This window comes from Crinia signifera, chromosome 3 (assembly GCF_055691185.1).
Source record: "Crinia signifera chromosome 3, ASM5569118v1, whole genome shotgun sequence".
Taxonomy (NCBI): Eukaryota; Metazoa; Chordata; class Amphibia; order Anura; family Myobatrachidae; genus Crinia; species Crinia signifera.
The window spans coordinates 36,829,745-36,841,454 of record NC_139219.1 but is presented as its reverse complement, the minus strand read 5'-3'; positions in this window follow the sequence as shown (position 1 = coordinate 36,841,454).

Sequence of the window (11,710 nt, the reverse complement as noted above, 5' to 3'; positions counted from 1 at the left end):
CTGCCCGGACCTGGGGACACAGTGGTGTTTTTTTTAGGGAGTGCTCCCCAGAAAAAAACTCACCCAGTGGGGAGCGCTCCCTAAAAAAACAAACCACCACTGACGGGGTTAAATGCCAGGGCCTATTTTTAATCCCATCCTCTGCTCTCGTCCTCTCTCTCGCTGCTCTCTGAGCATGTACACTGGCACCACTAACACCCTCCACTATCCAGGGCCTTCTTAACAGCAGTGTGGGCCCCTGGGCAAAGCAATGCACTGGGGCCCTTACCCATTCTGCAGCCTCCTAGGGGCAGGGGGTGCTATCAGCAGCAGCTTTGATGTCCCACGGGTGGCAGGGGGTGCTCTATCTTCCATTCAACATGTAGGACCTGGAGCAGTAACTTCTGCTAATTACTCCTTTACTGCACAGGTGGTGGGAGGGAGAACACTAATGTGTGGAAGGGGGCACTGAGCTGAATGAAGGGTCCCTTGTAAATGACTTCCAGGGAGGTAGGGGGTGTTTTATAGGCAGGGGAGGGTTGGATAATGGAGTGGGCTTAATATTCATAATTTTCCGGTGGAAGGGCAGCTTGTTTGCAGATATCACCATTATCTGGAAATAGATTTCTTAGCCTTTAATAGTATAAAAACCTAGAGTCCCAACTTTCAGGAGGTGCTGGGGACTTGGGGATCAGAGATCAGGAGCCAGAGCAATCCATTGACAAAAATATAAAACTGTACACCAGACATTTGGAGCTGGAGCAGGGACCGGCTGCAGGAAGGCTGATATCTCTGGTTGTGGGCAAGATAGAGACAAGTGTCACCAGAAAGGGGAGTGTCCCAGCAAAATCCATGGAAAAAGGGGATCCTTTCATCAGCATAGGGCCCTTATACACCTGGGGCCCCTGGAAAAGTGCCAATTAAGCCCATACGAAAAGACGGCCCTGCCCCTATCATGGTGCCCCCTCTGTCATTTTCTTCTGGATGCGCCCCTGCCACCAGTAACCAGATTTAAATACTACATGATAATAGAATTTGGAGATCCTGGTTACATATATTTGCACAAATAAATGAATAAGCCCCCAAGCCATCACCAAGGCTTCTCTGTATATTAGAGGTCCCTACTGCTATATCTAGGTGTGGGTTGCGGCACCTCAAAAAATTTGCATAAGCCAGAAAGCCCAGAGCAGCACACCAGGGAGAAAACTAAAGCATTAATAAATGCATACCTCCCAACTGTCCCGATTACCGCGGGAAAGTCCCGATATTCGGGGACGTTCCCGCGTCCCGCCCGGGGCCGCCATTGTCCCGCGGTGGGGGGGGACAGTTGGGAGCCCCCCCAGCTTGCCGAGAATAGACGCTGTGCGCATGCGCACAGCGTCTATTCAGCGACGACGAGCGTCGAAAACGGGGAGTGGCCGGATTTTGTGTCGCCCGTGAGGCCACGCCCCCTTTTCTCAAGGCCACGCCCCTTTTCGGGAGCGCGCGCGGCGAAGCCGCGCGACCGTCCCGACCTCCCAACTTCAAAAGTTGGGAGGTATGATAAATGAGTGATTAGGGGTGATTAGTGATAGGAATTTAGAGCTTTGTAAACCATGTCGGTTTAAAAAGTGATACAAAAATAATGAATGTAATTAAAATATTAATATATCCTGTTAGTGAATAGATTAGTGGGTGTTAGAATGTAATAGTGTGCTACCTCAGTGCCATCCAGCCACACCCCCACACCCATGTTACCCCAATCTGGGTCTATAAATAACTACAAAGAGCCGCATGATTATGGCTCCTTACTCAAATATGTCCAAACTAAGGGCTACCTACCTGAAGCAACCCCATTTGCCATATAATGGGGGCGGGGCTTGATGTTGACATCATTGCGCCCTGTGGGTCTACGAGGAGGGGCCAGGCTAAAAGGGACACAATTTGCATATGAATTGTGGTAATTTTACCACTGCCGCTGGGAAGATGGGGGGGGGGGGGGGTCTGATAGTATCCGGGTGGGTTGCCCATCTTTCCAGGGAGCCAGGAGGGGGACCTGATTTTCTTGGGGGCTTATTCATTAATTTGCGCAAATATATGTAACCAAGATCTCTGCTCTCTATTACCATGTACTATTTAAATCTGGTTACTGATGACATTCAGTGTGCTGGGAGAAACAATGCATTTTTCTCTGACTTGATACTGTACCTTGTAAATTGCACGCAGGCCCCCTGACCAATGTGATCCAGGAATCAGAGACTGATCTACTGAGTGCATGAGACCTTCCTGGTGCTGTGACGGCTCCCAAACATTCTGGTAGAGACTGTAGCAAGATAGCCTGTAATGCTGCATACCTCCCAACATGACCCTCTCCAGAAGGGACACAATGCTCTATTTCTGGACTCCTCTCTTAATGTATGATTATCATCACCTGTGGTGACACACCTTCCTGAGCAATTGATCTTTTTAAAATGGGTGATGGTAATCCTAAATTAATAGAGAAGTCCCGAAACAGAGCATTGTGTCCCGGGTTGGGATCATTTGGTCCACAGCATTGTGGTTGATAGTCCTTAGGACGACACCATTAGGTTGACATGGGAAAAGGTCGACATGAGTCTAGGTCGACGTGGGGAAAGGTCGACATGGTTCTAGGTCGAAAGGTCATTAGTTCGACAGGTCGTTAGTTCGACATTGTCTAGGTCGACAGTCAAAAGGTCGACATGGGGTTTTTCACTGTTTTTTTACCTGAATGTCAACACAGTTGACATGGACACAGTTTAAAGTGCACCACATCCCCTCGCATGTGTCTGGCACACTATTTTATTCTCCCACCACGCCCTAGTGGATGGTAGGGCATGAAATACCGCCTGTCGGCACATGTCAGTTTAAAAAACAGTGAAAAACCCCATGTCGACCTTTTCACTGTCGACCTACACAATTTCAAACTAACAACCTGTCGAACTAACGACCTGTCGAACTAATGACCTTTTGACCTAGAACCATATTGACCTTTTCCTATGTCGACCGAAACCCACGTCGACCTTTTCCCATGTCAACCTAATGGTGTCGATCGAATGACTGTGGACCATAATGCTGTAGACCAAATTAATGCATCCCTGTGTCCTTCCTGGAGAGGGGCATGTTGCGACGAATGATGCTGATGTGGTCATTCCGCATACTCTTTGGCGTACTCATGGCCTGGCTCAGAGGGGGACACATTTGCACAACAGCTACGTCACCTGTTTCTGTCCACAACTGACAGTGCAAACAGCGAGTGCATCACAATGGTTCTATTCTCAGTTACAATGCTTTTCTTTACTCTTCTGTCATAGGTGGGGTCTGGTTTGTACACACTGCTCAATGCACATGACTTATGTTGACAGATAACATGTAGGTAAATACAGTATGTTGGCATTTGTTAACCTTGACTCCATGTAGCGGCTTCTACGGCGTTACCCCATAACCCCAAAACTCCCAGTTGTGATGGCACAGTCTTGATGTTCGGACGTACTGTACCTGCGAGTTCTGTGCTGCAGGAAGACAGTCCCGACCTTTACAATGCATTCTTATTAGACATCTCAATGAGCATCTCGGATTCAGGCCCTTATTCAGATCTGATCGCAGTACAAATTTGTTCTCAAAATGGGCAAAACCATGTGCACTGCAGGTGGGGCAGACGTAACATGTGCAGAGAGAGTTAGATTTGCGGGAGTTATTTTATTTCTGTGCAGGGTAAATACTGGCTGCAATATTTTTACACTGCAATTTATATTTCAGTTTTAACACATCCCACCCAAATATAACTCTCTCTGCACATGTTACATCTGCCCCACCTGCAGTGCACATGGTTTTGCCCATTTTGAGAACAAATTTGTACTGTGATCAGATCTGAATAAGGGCCTCAGCACTTTACTTATAAGCACTAATAGCTGATATACAGTAGGGGCTAATTCTGCATGGATCAGTAATTGGCGAATTTGTAAATTGCGCGATTATCAAATTATTGCGCATGTCTATCATATGCATCCAGGATGCGCGTGGGGAAATTGCAACAGAAAATGCGTATGGATCCTAAACGTGGTGGCTGAAGGTTGTCTGGCAGAATGTTTTCTTGGAGTGTCAGAAAAAACGTAGGTGTGCCCAGGCGTTATCAGGGGGGTCTCTGATGTTAGCCCTGGCCTCAGTCGGTCTGTCTCAGGTGCAGATTAGGGGAAGCCTCAGAGTTGATCAGATTTGCACAGACCTCAAAAATCTTTCAATTGTCCAGGAATTGCGTATGGATCTGTGGGTGGATACGACAGCGATAACACTTTCCTCCAGTCCTCACTCTGGGCCGGATGATATCAAGCTTAAAAAAGTGATAAAATGGAGCGTGATAAACAACCAGCCAATCAGCTCCTACAAACCCAGTCTGTAACATGATAGGTACAAGCTGATTGGCTGGCTGTTTATCACTTTCCAATTTATCACTTTTTAAAGCTTGATACATCTGACGATCTACATCTCCCTCATCCTCCTTCTTTTCCCTATCTCTTTCTCTTTCACCTTCTCTCTCTCCCCTACCCTCCTTCACTCTTCCTGCCTCTGCCCCTATCTCTCCCCCCTCTCTCTCTCTCCTCTCTTTCACTTTCCCTCTTCTTCACCATCTCTCTCTATGGGGGAGATTCTCTAAGCTAAAAATGCGGTAAAAACCCAGTTATCTGGCGATGCCCCATAGAAGCCAATGGGCTTCTACCGCATCCCACCGCCACCCCGCAACGACCCCCCGCCACCCTGCATCACCCCCTCACCTGTGTCCGGGCAGCACAGAGCTGTGCTGCCCGGACCTGTGACCTCCTCCCTGCACTGATCCTCTTCCGGGTGCAGGGAGGAGGAGAGCCCGGCACAGCAGCGCCGGATGTGTGAGGGAGGGGGGAGCCGCCGGGACCTGCTCGGCGACTCTCACTGCAAAGGACAGCTCTTAACGCAAGAGCTGTCCTTTGCTATAATTATCGCATATGTTAGAACATTTGCGATAATTATAATTGCGAAGAGAGGCAAAGGGGGGCGGAGATTCTTAGAGAATCTCCCCCTATCTCTCTTTCCTCCTTGCTCTCTCTCTCTTTCTCCCTCTATTGTAATCCCTCGCTCTCCCTCTCTGTCTCATCCCTAACTCTCTGTCTCTCACTCTCTCTGACTGTAGAATTGATATTACATACGGATGTGGATGAGGATCCTGTGACACTAATCTTATCGGATTCTTCACAGACTGTCCTACATTTGGATAAATCCGCTGGAAGATTTGCAGCATTGCAGCCAGCATGTGCCTGACAGTACACGAGATCTTCATGTTGAGTACATGGTGAATCGCACAGCTGTAGCGTAACATATGCTAATTATGCTCTATGTTCACCCAGTCAGGCTCTGGGGGAAATTTGCTAAGACCAAATGGGTACGAATGCACCCATTCGATGTTAAATACGGCCAGGACCTGGGCGTCGGCTAATTTACTATCAGCTGAATTCAGCTGACTTGTCGTATTTATAAATGGCAAGCTCAGATGAATTTGGGTGTACAATTTAGCACACCATCGATAGAACTCAACCATACTGTATGTGGCCGTAGTGTTCTATGTGAGTGACTCATTTACTAGCATTCGTAGTGCTGAATTAGTCCATCCAAAATTCAGTAGAAAATATGAAGGGAAAATGTGACCCATTTTCCATTCGTATTTTGCTGAAGCCTGCACGGATCAGTCAGATCTAAAAATGCTTCTCAGGAAAAATAAATAAATAATTAGAAAACATTGGCCTGGGGTCCCCCCTTATGAGTATATCCAGCCCTAGGCTCTTTGAGCTCTGAGAACAGCCCCTGGCTTCAGCCCAAGCCGAGGTTGCCCTGGAGGGTGGGGGTGGGGGCTTTTATTGGGGGGGGGGGGGGGGGTCCCCACTCTCCTCCAGGGACCTGGTAAGTGCTAAGAAGAAAAAACAGAGTACACTGCGCTAAATACAATTAAATGACAATGAATAAAAATGCAATTGCATGACAATGGGTAAAAGATAATAATAATTACCAATAATGTGCCAATGGTAAGGTAAAGGTAGCACTTTTAATGAAAATCATTCAGGCAGTTTAAAAAAAGGGGGAGGGGGAGTAAAAATGAAGAAAATTTTTTTTCAAAAGTCCAGTTCATACGGTACCGTATTCTTGTGACCACCGGTGTATGGGTCCGTTCCTATATACTGTCTTCCATAGGATGTGGGTGGTTGTATCCAATGTGTCCAGATGGCAGGCACTTTGTGGAGAGGCAATCTCCTGGTGTATCACCTTATGTCCTGAGCAGGGCAAGTATGGGCCTTTGATGGATGGCTTCAGATGGTTTTGCCCAAGGTGCCGATTGGGGTTCCCTGGTGTACGGGAGGGGGGTGGAATGGGGATGGAAGACTGGTCCGGATCCAAAGTATTGGTGAATAGGGAGGTTTAGAACTGGACAGGGGTATTCCTGGTAGTCCACCAACGCGTTTCGCCAGTTCACTGGCTTTATCAAGGTGTGGTAAGTGCTGACCAGCCATCTTATTCATGTTCTGGCAGGGGGAACTTATGTAAAAAGTTTCCGCGGCTGTTGGAGCCCGGTGCTGGTTATAAACATAAGGGGGGCCCCTATTCTTTTTGTCCCCAGTATTTTAGTAACCAGGACCAGGTCCAAGAGTCTGGTGCTGGTTATGAAAATACAGTGGGAAAACCAAGGTGTTTGTACCCCTGTATCTCCGGAACCAGAACCAACTCAAAGAGCCCGGGGCTGGATATACTCAATATGCCGTTTTTGAAATGATTTATTTCTCTATTATTTACACAGAGAAGCCGAGCCTAGGATACAGAGTCCCGAGTCCCAGAGGGAGAAGATTCTGCGCCGCCGCCACCGCTGGTAAGTAATAGTAATTGGGGGTGGGTGCCGGCGCGTGAGGGGGGGGGTGCCACTGGGGGCTTGGGCTGAAGGTCAGTCCCGGGCCTCAACATTACTAGTGGCAGCCCTGATTGCATACAACTGACTGATCGGTTCTCAGCAGACAAATACCCCAGAACTTGGCAGCTTGAGATCCAACCCTTGCTCATTTGCTGCTTCGGACGCACAGGAGTCAAACATGCGCATTACATGTTTTCAGATTAAGGTACGTGTGCAGACTGCTGAAAATCAGGAAAATAATCTGTTTCTTAAGACAAATCCGCTGCAGCACAGGTTCTCAAACTCGGTCCTCAGGACCCCATAGGGGGAAATAAGTAGCTCCACCTGTGGATCTTTTAAAATGTGTCAGTGAATAATGAGGGCACCTGTTGGGTGACCTGGAAAATGTGTACTGTTTGGGGTCCTGGGGACCGAGTTTTTGAACCACTGCGATGCAGAATCAAACTCTTTATGTTCATATCAAAGTATAAGCTGTGGCAATTAACCAGACTGATGCTATAATTTCTGTTTATTTACTGTATATATATATATATTAATAACTTCATTCACCTTCTATATTCTCCCCTTCAGAATCCACGCAACGCTGAATTCTTATTTTCTGTTGGCCAAAGCCGTGCTAAAGCTCATTATCTGTCAGTTTACCTTAGTAATTGTGTAGCACTGCAATCTGTTTAACGGCCAAAAATTGCTCCACAGAAAGAGCTGTGTGTGTACAGCTGTGTGTGTACAGATTTTTCTGGCGATGCCCCCCGCCGCGGTAACCCGGCGGGGGATGCTTACAGCATCCCAAAATGCGGTAAAAACCCAGATAACGGGTTTTTACCGCATTTCTAGCTTAGAGAATCTCCCCCAGAGAGAGAGGATGTCAGGAAGTAAGAGAGAGAGAGAAGATGTCAGGAAGTAAGAGAGAGAGAGAGCGGATGTCAGGAAGTAAGAGAGAGAAAGGGATGAGAGGAGAGAATGAGGGAGAGGATGTCAGGGGGGGGGGGGGGGCGGGAGGATGGAGCAAGGAAGAGATGATGAAGGGTGTGAGTCGGAGTGAGATAGAGTGCCAGGTAGGGATGGAGAGAGAGAAAGAGTAGAGCAATGTGTGAATTTCAAGGAGAGGAAGAGAGGGTGTTAGTGACAGAGGCAGAGAGACCAGGTCAGAGTGAGGGAGATATTGGGGTCATTCTAATCACCTCAAAATGGGGCAAATTCGGCTGTACTGTGCATGTGCATGGTCTTTTATGCGCATGTGTGAAAAACTCCATGTCAACCTTTTGACTGTCAACCTAGCCCATGTCAGCCTAATGCTTGTGACGACCTAATGACCCTGTCGACCTAAACCCATGTCGACCTTGATGCATGTCGACCTATAGTGGTCGACCCAATGGATCAGCTTATTATCTTTGTGCATAAATATACTCACAGTACAAGTGCACTTGCCTTCCCTTGCTGGGGTAATTCTACAAGCTACCTATTTGCCCCCACATTTCTTGAGAACAGACAAGGAGATTTACTTACAGTATATTGATTACCTATTACTTTCTGGCCGCTACATTTCTATGTGTTTTTCGTTTTAGCTGTTCCACTTTTTAAAATATTATTTTTTTTAAATTTATTTGATACCCCGGAAGGTTCAATATGTATGTACAGTATGTTATGTATGTAATGTTTAATAAATGTTTATCATTTAATGCATTTAGTTCACTACCATTTTGTGTTTTAAGCGCTGCTGGATCAGGTGTTGGTTTTTGTGCATATTGGAGGCTGACATACCTCCATCTCAGTGGCTGCTGATAAATATACGTGTGCTCCCTCCACTTAAGCGCTGATGACTTAGGACCTTTTATTGATTCATTTGTTGTACATTTACGCATGCACAGACGCAGGGTTTCACCAGCAGATGAGCTGCTTTCCCGGTGATGATGCGGGAGCACGCATCCCCGCTCACCGCTAATCGCCAGGACGTATACACTGGGCGGCTTTGAGCTGAAAGCCGCTCAAACATGCTGTTTGAATGATGGTAGGGTTAGGCAATGGGAGGGGAGCGTTAGGCTGCAGTAGGCGAAATGGAGGGCTAGGCAGTGGGTGGGTAGGGGTAGAGTTAGGCTGCAGGAGGGAAAGGGGAGGGCTAGGCAGTGGGTGGGTAGGGGTAGGGTTAGGCTGCAGGAGGGAAAGGGGAGGGTTAGGATGCAGGAGGGGAAGGGGAGGGTTAGGCTGCAGGAGGGGAAGGGGAGGGCTAGGCAGTGGGTGGGTAGGGGTAGGGTTAGGATGCAGGAGGGAAAGGGGAGGGTTAGGCTGCAGGAGGGGAAGGGGAGGGCTAGGCAGTGGGTGGGGAGGGTTAGACTGCAAGAGGGGAGGGTTAGGCTGCAGGAGGGGAAGGGGTGGATTATGCAGTGGGTTGGTAGTGGTAGGGTTAGGCTGCAGGAGGGGAAGGGGAGGATTAGGCTGCAGGAGGGGAAGGGGAGGGTTAGGCTGCAGGAGGGGAGGAAATTACATTTGGTGGGGAGGGGCAGGGTTAGTCTGCAAGAAGGGAAGGGGAGTGTTAGGCATCAGGAGGGGATGTAAGAGTCAGGCTGCAGGAGGGGAGGTGGAGGGTTTGGCAGTGAGAGGGGAGGGTTAGGTTGCAAAAGGGGAGGGCTAGGGTTAGGCTACAGAAGGGGAGGGTTTAGGCTGCAGGATGGGAGGGTTAGCCAGTGGGAGGGGGGTTAAGGTTAAGCAGCGGGAGGGGAGGGTCAGGGTTAGGTAGCGGAAGGGTTATGATGCATGACGGGAGGATTAGGCTGCAGGAGGGAAGGGGGGGGGGCAACAGATAGGTTCATGAGTGGTGGGATAGTAATGGGGCTGGGGCTAGCCATAGACTTCTTACCAAAGATTGCCAGCATTTTCACTGTGGGAATCCTGATGCCGCCACTCTCACCATTGGGGTTCTGACTGCTGGTATTCCGCACTCAACCCTCTAGTAGCATTAGCCAGTGGTTACTGGATATAACTACCGATGACAGTGGTAGGGATGGTAAAAGCTAAGAACTTATCCAAACTGACGCACTGCAGACACTTTATTATCTATATCGCCCAAGTAATGGAGTCAGGTGTCCTAGAAATGGTTCTTATTACAGATTTGTATCCCATTTGCATACAATGTAACAGATCCGCATGATGACCCCGGAGCCGTATGAGTAAGGAATAATATGGGCACCAATGTATATGTAAATGACTGGCACTGTTGGTACTGGTGTATGTCTATTACTTTGGTCGCAAATTAACTATATTGATTTATTTTTATTTTTTTATTGGAGCATAATTATTAATATACAATTATTAAGATTTACTGTGTACCTCTATGAGGGCAATTTTTGCCAACATGATCACCTACTTGGTTCCTAGAATCTATGCACTGTAATAAAGACCATTTAGACCCCACGGATTCACAGTTTAACCAAAATCAATGGGTTTTAAGCACCTACTGTAGCATTAAAAGCCATTTGTGCTGTGATTTAAGCCCCACTCGGTTTGGTTAATTACGGTGAAACCAGGGATAATAATGAGCTATAAGGCAGCCTGGAGAAATACTGTATTACAGACGGAAGTAGCTGCATAGGTTCTTTACATTAGATTCATTATATACAGTAGTCCAACTAAAGCAGGCTTGTCCAACCCGCGGCCCGCGGGCCGCATGCGGAGCAGGTCGGCTAGCAATGTGGCCCAGTGCAATTTTTTAAACTGGAAAAATCAGAAAAGAGAAAAAAAAAACTGCTGGGAACGGGCTTCAATGGCTGTTGTGGGGCAAGAGAATGGCAACTACAGTTTAATGCCAAAAAATGCAAAATCATGCACTTGGGTTGCAAAAATCCAAAGACTAAATATAGTATAAATGGCACTATAATGGAAACTACTGAGGAAGAGAGGGATCTAGGTGTCACTATTTCAGGGGACTTAAAGGCAGGTAGGCAATGTAACAAAGCAATGAAGAAGGCAAGTCAGATGCTTGGTTGCATAGGGAGAGGTATCAGCAGTAGAAAGAAAGAAGTAATAATGCCACTGTATAGGTCATTGGTACGACCTCATCTAGAGTATTGTGTTCAGTTCTGGAGGCCATATCTCCAGAAGGATATAAATACATTAGAGACTGTACAAAGAAGGGCAACTAAAATGGTGCATGGCCTACATCGCAAAATGTACCAGGAAAGACTAAAAGATCTTAATATGTATACTTTAGAGCAGAGAAGGGAAAGGGGGGACATGATAGAAACTTTCAAATATATCAAGGGTTTTAACAAGGTACAGGTGGGAGACATTCTTCACAGGAAGAGGAGCAGCAGAACACGAGGACATGCACAGAAACTAGAGGGAGGAAGATTCAGGGGAAATTTGAGGAAGAATTACTTCACAGAAAGAGTAGTAGATAAGTGGAATAGCCTCCCATCAGAGGTGGTAGAGGAAAATACAGTAGTACAATTTAAACATGCTTGGGATAGGCATTTTGATATCCTTACAAAAAAATAAGGATCAAATATGGTTTGAGGTAACATGTTTAAAAAAGGGGCAGACTAGATGGGCCAAGTGGTTCTTATCTGCCGTCAAATTCTATGTTTCTATGTTTAAGCCCGGTCCCAGCAGTCCTTTGCGGAGGTGCACGGGTGCACGGGTGACGTCATCACACACCCGCGCACTGACGTACGGCGCTTACAAGATGGTCAGGCGCCAAAAGGAGTCGGTGGAGGCTGGCACTCAACGTGCAGTCGGCCGCCATAGGGAGGAAAGGAAAGCAAAGCATATCTGGCGGCATAAAGACAGTGCTGGGTCCTGCTGCAGTGCTGAAGG